Genomic DNA, 9,175 nt, shown 5'->3' with positions numbered 1-9,175 from the left:
TGATTTGAAGTTTGTTGCTTCCCCCGCCAGTCTCTCTTCATATTCTCTTTTTGCCTTCCTAACCACTTGGTGACACTCCTTTTGGTGTTTTTTATGTTCCTTTTGGTTGTCCTCTAATTGGTCCTTTTTCCATTTTTTGAAAGATGTCTTCTTGTCATTTATCGCCTTTTTCACTGCATTTGTTATCCACACTGGGTTTTTTGTTCTATTTTTTTTGCACCCTTTCCTGAACTTGGGGACGCACAGCTTCTGTGCCTCGTGCACCGTGCCCTTGAGTAGGGTCCAGGCTTTTTCTACGGACTCCATCTTCCTTGCGGTGGTGTTGAGTTTCTTTCCCACCATTTTCCTCATGGCATCATAATTTCCTTTTTTGAAGTTGAGTGCTGTCGTTGTAGTTCTTTTCACCTTTGATGATCCAATTTCTAGCCTGTACTGGATCATGTTGTGATCGCTGTTTCCTAGTGGGGCTAGTACCGCCACCTCCTTAGCGGGTCCCCCTAGTCCATTAAAGATTAGGTCACTAGGTGCCAGGAACCTAGGCGCTGATCCTGGAAGGTGTCTAGCACCACCTAATTTTTAAAAATTGTTTTTTAATCAGCTTGCAATGGCATGTTCAATTACTGTACCACTTAAAGCCAATTAAAACAATTAAGCAAGTGCCGGTAGGCAAGATCTTGGTGCCTACTGGCACTTAACTTTGGGTGGCCCTTACAGAATTTTCTCCAATATGTTCTTCAGAATTCCATGGTTTAAAAATAATAAATCTTTTGCAGGGGCAACACTGATACATCAGTATTTTTCAGAGCAGAAGTTTTAAAAAAATGAAACAAATCCCTAGGTGTAGCCATTGTAGAAATTGGAAAATGTCAAAGTCTTAAATTGAAGTTTCTATTGTAATTTTCCAAATTGTCTACTTTTCTCATCAATAAGCTCTTGCCTTGAATATGGTGACTAGAGGCTTCCTGCATGTGACTGCCCTCTCCTCCCTCCCCTCTCTACTTCAAAAAGAAATTTTTCAATACTATCAATCCTAATGAAGTGTGCAGCTGAAACTGATTGTAGGTCTTGAAACTTAGGGCCTCTTCTATTAAACTGCGCTAACAGTTTCTGGCATGGGGAGCCGCGCTGAATGGCCCGCGCTGCTCCCGACGCTCATAGAGTTCCTGTGAGCATCGGGAGCGGCGCGGCTCCCTGCGCTAGAAACTGCTAGCGCAGTTTTGTAAATGGAGGCCTTAGTAAAAGAGGTCAGAGAAATTGTAGCAAATGAGATGCAGAGCCAATGTAAACTTTCAACAGCTGACCAGAGGGCGTCCATTGTTCCTACTTCCAGCTCGACATGGAGCCAGAGAGAGACCAGATGGGCCAGAGAACTTCCAGATTGGATACTACCTGCTCCAGCAGTGCATTTCTTCAGATCCTATTCTCAATGCTGCCTCATTTCGCTGTGAAGCTTTGCTGCTCTATTCTAGTGCTGAAGCTGGCTGCAGTGCCAATGCTGACCCAAATTCTCTCGAAGTCAATGAAACAGCCTGCACAGTTATAACAGAATTATTTCCGGGAATCTCCCCGGACAATGCAAGCAGCTGCTCGATCATCCTCGAGGGAAGAGATGAAATAGGCCCAGCCTATTTGGGACCTCTCTGGTGATGCTGGAGTTCTTCCCAAATCCAGCCACATAACACAAACAAAGCCCTTTAAATCTCTATGGGCTTCGAGGCCGTTACTGCGCTGCAGCTTTGTAAAACAGGCCCATAGTCTACAAATACTTAATAAATACGTTTTTAAAAGTTTTCTCAAATGCATATAAGTCATAGACCGTCTAATCAGCAGCCCAAATTCAGGATCCCAGTGAGCAGCTTGGTACCATAGTTATCAATTTATAAGATATAGTGGCGCTAGAAAAGGTTCAAAGAAGAGCAACCAAGATGGTAAAGGGCATGGAACTCCCCTCGTATGAAGAAAGGCTAAAACGGTTAGGGCTCTTCAGCTTGGAAAAGAGACGGCTGAGGGGAGAGATATGATTGAAGTCTACAAAATTCTGATATAGAACGGGTACAAGTGGATCAATTTCTCACTCCGTCAAAAATGACAAAGACTAGGGGACACTAGATGAAGTTACAGGGAAATACTTTAAAAACCAATTGGAGGGAATTTTTTTTAACTCAGAGAATAGTTAAGCTCTGAAACACATAGCCAGAGGATGTGGTAAGAGCAGATAGCATAGCTGGTTTTAAGAAAGGTTTGGACGAGTTCCTGGAGGAAAAGTCCATAGTCTGTTATTGAGAAAGACATGTGGGAAGCCACTGCTTGCCCTGTATTGGTAGCATGGTATATTGCTACATCTTGGGTTTTGGCCAGTTACTAGTGACCTGGATTAGCTATCGTGAAAATGGGCTACTGGGCTTAATGGACCATTGGTCTGACCCAGTAAGGCTAGTCTTATGTTCTTATATTTGTGGACAAACTTTAACTGCAGGAAACCTAAAAAATGATCGTACGCAAATAATGCCCTTGTGTAATGACCATGTAATGATTCATCAAACATATTGGTAAAAAGCCATAAAACGCTTTATAAATAAAGCATCCAAACTTAAATAAGACTTTATCTTCTACTGGAAGCCAGTGCAATTTTCGATAATAGGGAGAAACATGATCACATTTCTTCAAGTTTAAAAATCAGTCGGACAGCTGTGTTCTGAACAATACATAACTTTTGAAGAAGAGATTGCTGGCCCCCCCAGGTAAACAATGTTACAATAATCTACAACAGTGGTTCCCAACCCTGTCCTGGAGGTCCACCAGGCCAATCGGGTTTTCAGGCTAGCCCTAACAAATATGCATGGGGCAGATTTATATGCCTGTCACTTTCACTCTATGCTAATTTATCTCTTGCTTTGACATAGATAATTTTTTGTCAACATATATCCCCAAAACTCTTATAGTCGGCGCTATAGGGTAAATATTCCCCTTTAAAATTATAATTGGATGAAGTGGCTAAGAAAAAAATGTGTTTTTTCTTTATTCAGCTTCAGTTTAAAATCATGCATCCATCCTATGAGCATCAGAGCTTTTACCGCAGCGACTCACGATAAAAAACCCTAATACAGCTTGATAAAAGAGGGCCTTAAAGTTTAATGGGGTGCTTTTCAGATAATTTGACTACAGTGTACCTCAAATTTTTGTTTTCTAGGCAGGTTTGTTTTAATGACTTGGCATTTTTCTCTTCCTTCTTTGTACTCAAGCTTGGTTAGAATCATGAGTCGTCATTTGCAGTTGCCTGAGGATTTTTTCTCTATGTGATTTGATCATCTTTGTTGGGCGAGTGAGGGGCCTTGAGTATGTGCATGCTCAGGGCCTGAAGGCTCCCGTCTCCTCCAAGAATCTCAGAGAGGGTGGGAGCTAGCAGGCTTTAAGCATTTGCAGATGCTCAAGGCACTGCACTGGCCCAATATGGAGGATCGCTGGCAGTATGTTTAGGGGGGTAAGTGCGATGCCGGTCCAGAGGCAGGTCCCGGTGTATGAGAGCAATGCCGAAGGGTGGGTGGAGGGTAGATCCATGTGCATGATAGCAGTGCCGGTCATCTTGGGGAGAGAAGAGTGGATGGGGGAGGGGGAGCAATGCGACGATGGTCAGAGGAAGGAGGTGAGGAGGACAGTAGCACATCGATGGCCATTGGAGGAGAGGGGGTGATAGCAGCATACCGGGTCAATGGGGAGACTTGAATATAAACCGAGACCCCCATTTTTGGGCCAAAATGTCTGTTTATATTCGAGTATACAGTATGCAGATTCAATACTTATTTCAATCATTAAAGAAGACCAAAATTGAACTGCCTGGTAAGGAAAAGCTAATTGTACAGATTGCTTATATCAGGGGTAGGGAACTCCGGTCCTCGAGAGCCGTATTCCAGTCGGGTTTTCAGGATTTCCCCAATGAATATGAATTGAAAGCAGTGCATGCAAACAGATCCCATGCATATTCATTGGGGAAATCCTGAAAACCTGACTGGAATACGGCTCTCGAGGACTGGAGTTCCCTACCCCTGGCTTATATGATGGAAAGTAAAACAATTGATGATCTCCAGCCCAAGAAGAAAGAGATGATAAAGGAAAAGAAATCAGTTGGAGGGGCATAATCAAAAGATATGTCTAAGTCCATTTTGGGCATAGGGCATAGTCGGCAGCAGTAAAATGTCCATTCTCGAAAAGTACATCTAAAATATATATATTTTTGAGTATTGTCTATCCGTACGTCCAGGCATTTGATCGTCCAGACGACCAGGCCATCTATCTTTATACCACATTCTGGACCAAAAATTTCTCCAAGTCCCAAATGCCCAGAACCAAGCCTTTTGGACGTGGGAGGGGCCAGCATTTGATGGACTGGCCACCCAGACATGACAACAGAGCAGTGGAGTACCTTTCAGGGCACTGATGTGAACTTCACAAAAAGAGTGCCACATAAACATCTCACCGGAACTCCCTTATCGGATATGATGAGCCCCCCAAAACACATTATACCCATCTGTCTACAACCCCAATAGCCCTTATAGCTGTAGGTGCCACCTATATGGCAGTACAGTAGGGTTTGGGGGAGGGGGGGTTGGTGGGCTCGCATTTTCCACCATGAATGTAGTGGTTAGAGTAGCTTATAAGCCTGGGCCTCCTCTTTATGGTTCACTAGCCCACCCCCCAGACTACCTAAGCCACCTCTGTGCAGCTCTACTAGGCTTTCCTATGCCAGGTGCTGATGTTCCAGCGGCAGGTATTAATGTTTTTATTCTGATCTTTGTGGGGGTGCAATAGGGTCAGTGAACATGGGGGGAGTGTATGAGGGTCTTTACTTTGTCTCTGCAGTGGTTATCTGGTCACTTTCAATACCTTTTGGGCACTTATACCTGTTTTTACATCATCTAACTCATAACGTATAAGTTCCTTCCAGGAAGTCTCATCAAACCTTTTATTTTCCCTACAGGGCGACAAAGTCTAGGTCGGCCCACCTCCCGCCCTAACCACCCCTTTCAGCTCTGGGCGCACAACGGGATTCAGAGGCCTAAAATCTCCCTGGATACGTCCAAAAAACTATTTTGATTTCCCTTGGATTACCTAAGAACATAAGCAATGCCTCCACTGGGTCAGACCTGAGGTCCATCGTGCCCAGCAGTCTGCTCATGCGGCGGCCCAATAGGTCCAGGACCTATGCAGTAATCCTCTATCTATACCCCTCTATCCCCCTTTTCCAGCAGGAAATTGTCCAATCCTTTCTTGAACCCCAGTACCTGTCTTTTATATCGTCCCAAGTGCCGACTTGGGTGGGTTTTCGATGTATTTTAGTTTCGATTTTGGGCCCATACTGTCTAAAATGAAACCCTCAGTGAATGTTTTAGGCCCATGTCAATCCTTACAAGTGCAGCTGGCTAGTGTGCTTCACAGGGAAGACTATATGATGGTGAATGCATCACTCACTGGGAGCTTTTTTTCTGTCAGCAGTTTTGCCTTCAAGTGATTTTCAGCATGGGTGGATAAATGATGATGCCAAGAAGATGCAGAATGACAGACAAACATGTTGAAATGCAATTGCTCCTTCATTATAATGGGAACTGTTTATTTAAAGCATTAGAAGATGTTCTGCTTCAAAACCAAACTGTCACTGGACCTATTTCTAACTGACACGTCAAACCTGGAGCCCTATAATCCGCCATTATGATTGAATAAGTTTTTGCTTCCTTGCTGGCACAGACTGTTGAATATAGATAATGTTTGATTTCTACACTGCTCACATGCTAGCTAGAACATTTTGGCTCAGATTCTAGGCGCCTAACCTACCCCCCTCCTTTCCAAAGCCGTGCTAGCATTTTTAGCATCGGCCGTGGCAATAAGAATTCCGACGCGCATGGGAATTCTATGAGTGTCGGAGTTCTTACCACCGCAGCAGGCGCTAAAAACGCTAGTGCGGCTTTATAAAGGAGGGAGTTAATTTTCTTAATGGAAAGCACCATTAAAAAAAACAATTAAAAGCAATTAAAAAAATAATTATCTAGTAGCCATCTAACTCGGTAGAGGCCTACCACTTTGAGGTAGGCATCTACTCTGAGGTGCCTGCTAGAAAGTAGGCATGGTTAGGGGTAGATTCTGGGTGGATTTTGAGTGTGTTTAGACAGGCTCACTCATTTTGGTAAAAAAAAAAAAACCAACCCTGGCCTAAATGGAAGTGTACCTGAAGTTTCAATGCCTAAGACCATTTAGGCCAGGGGTCAGCATCCTTTTTAAAGCAAAGAGCCAGATTTGACTGTTCCAGTCATTAGTAGCGGTATATAAGCTTGAATAAATAATAAATAATTTATCCTAAAAATTTGACCCAAAATTTGACCTAAAGTGTTGCAATGGGTAGAGAAGGGAGTTTGAAATAATCCAGGTCTCTCACTTTCTTTCCCCTCCCCAAGGTCTAACTTCACTCCCCTCTTTCTTCCCTCCATCCCCTTGCAGATATCTGCACCTCTCTTCCCTCCCTCCTTCACCTGCCCCTCCTCCCCAACTCTTAGCCAAGGTTCTCTCCCCTCTCCAGGCTCCGGCCTTTTAATTTCCCTCCCAACCCCAAGATCCCCCCTGGGGCCTACTGAGGTACTTAGTGGTCCAACGGGGTCTTCAAGGCAGGAGTGCCGCCCTCTCTCCCCTGCCTCCATGTGGCCACCTTCTAAAATGGCTCCCATGATCTTTTGTGGCTGCTCGTGGCATTTCCTGTCGTACCGCGAACTGCCATGAGAGGTCGTGGCAGCCATTTGAGGAGGCAGGAGTGAGAGGGCCGTGCTCTTGCCACGAAGATCCCGCTGGACCACTAGTTACCTCAGGCTGGGAGGGAGATTAAAGGGGCGTAGCCTGGAGGGCCACAGCTATGTGGAAGAAGAGCCGCCTGTGGCTCACGAGCCGCAGGGTGCCAACCTCTGACTTAGGCATTGCTAGGCACGATTCTATAAATGGTGCCTGTTGAAAGAATTAGCAGAAGTAGGGATTGGTGTGGAGATATGCTATTGGTTTCAAACATTATTGGAAGGCCATACTCAGTGGGTCAGAATAGGGAAGGCCTGTTCAAGGATGATTTTTTTTGTACTGTTTCCTGGTTAATTGTATATTGTTTCTAATATCCTATTCTTTAGTGTCTATTGTTATTTGTTGATTGTCCCTTAATTTAATTTAGAGCAGGGGTATCAAAGTTCCTCCTCGAGGGCCGCAATCCAGTCGGGATTTCAGGATTTCCCCAATGAATATGCATGAGATCTATTAGCATACAATGAAAGCAGTGCATGCAAATAGATCTCATGCATATTCATTGGGGAAATCCCGACTGGATTGCGGCCCTGGAGGAGGGACTTTGACACCCCTGATTTAGAGAAGTCCTCAGAGGGCAGTTTTGTCTCCACATTTCCTTATTTAACCCTCTAATGTTGGTTGATGCATTTAATAGGAGTGTCTTAATAGATTATGTTCAGCTATGATTATTATGTTCTTCACTCAGACAAAGCTAATTAAACTCCCTTTAGTGATTCCTAGGTTCATTTGAGGGGGTGAAGGGAAGGAGGCGTTGAAAAGTTATCAGCCCAACCAACCAACTTCCTAAATTCTGAGTGTTATTTTGCCACTGTAGCTGAAAAAAGCAATAGCTTGAGTGTTAGCAGTTCTCATTTTTAAACCTAAGTTGCGTGTGAGGGAGGTTTTGGTTTTTTTTTTGCCTGTGATATATTGTAATCCGCCTAGAACCGCAAGGCACAGGCGAAATAGAAATCCCTAATGTAATGTAATGTAATGATAACAATTATAGCAGTTGATATTGTGCCTGTTTGTGTATGTACTGCTACTTTAATCTGAGGCTTTTTTTTCCTCCCTCATATGTTGGGCATATGCTGGGTTTGAACTGGGGTGCTCCTCAGTGGCCACGATTAAACAACATTTTTGTTAGTTTTTTGGTGATATCGTAAGTGCCAATTTGCAGTAACAAAATTCTAAGTTTTTGACATTGATTCGGATCATTGTTTGAACTATATCCACATCATTCTCTTCTTGGTTGGGTTGCATAGAAACATGATGGCCGATAAAGGCCAAATGGCCCATCCAGTCTGCCCATCCATAGTAACCATTATCTCTTCCTCTCTCTAAGAGATCCCACGTGCCTATCCCACGCTTTCTTGAATTCAGACACAGTCTCTATCTCCACCACCTCTTCCGGGAGACTGTTCCACGAATCTACCACCCTTTCTTTAAAAAATGTATTTCCTCAGATTACTCCTGAGTCTATCACCTCTTAACTTCATCCTATATCCTCTCATTCCAGAGCTTCCTTTCAAATGAAAGAGACTTGACTCATGCACATTTACATTACATAGGTATTTAAATGTCTCTAGCATATCTCCCCTCTCCTGCCTTTCCTCTAAAGTATACAGATTGAGATCTTTAATAATAATTTATTCTTATATACCGCCAAAGCCAACGAAAGGTGCTGGACAAACAGCGAAGTGGTCACAATACAAAGTCATCGAATACAAGCTTACAGAATGGAAGAAGTGGAAAGCTGTAAAATTCTTAGGTTACAAATCGATTAAACAAATTCGATTTTACAGATTTTCTAAAATTGAAGTAGGATGATTAATGCGTGATAATGTTACCCAGCCAATCGTTCCATTTAAGCCTGTCCCCATACGCCTTATGATGAAGACTACGCACCATTTTAGTAGCCTTCCTCTGGACCGACTTTTCCGCAGCCCCCTCGCAGTGTCCATTAAAATATCTGATGACTCTTTTCTAAAATCTTTATTAAACAGGTCACATACTACTTGGACAATAATTTAGGCTATTTGCCCCAAGAATGCAAGTCAATTAAATGTTTATTACATTATCATAGAAAGCAATTAATACATTTTAAAAAGGAAATGTTTCTGTATGCCTAGTAGACTATTAATAGGACTTCTACAATTGTAGCGAGTGCCTATTTCATCTCCCCCTTGTATGCCCAAGAAAGGTCAGCCAGGTACAAAGCAATCCTATCCTAACTCGGTCAAGATATTATATAGACATTTATTTTTGTTTTAGTCTAAAGGATTCACACTTACTGCAGCCCTCTCCAGTACTGTAATCTATTTTTTTTCAACCAAGGCGTGCGTCGGTGCCATGCCAAAATAACACA

This window comes from Geotrypetes seraphini, chromosome 2 (genome assembly GCF_902459505.1).
Source record: "Geotrypetes seraphini chromosome 2, aGeoSer1.1, whole genome shotgun sequence".
Lineage (NCBI taxonomy): Eukaryota > Metazoa > Chordata > Amphibia > Gymnophiona > Dermophiidae > Geotrypetes > Geotrypetes seraphini.
This window is presented reverse-complemented; position numbering follows the sequence as displayed.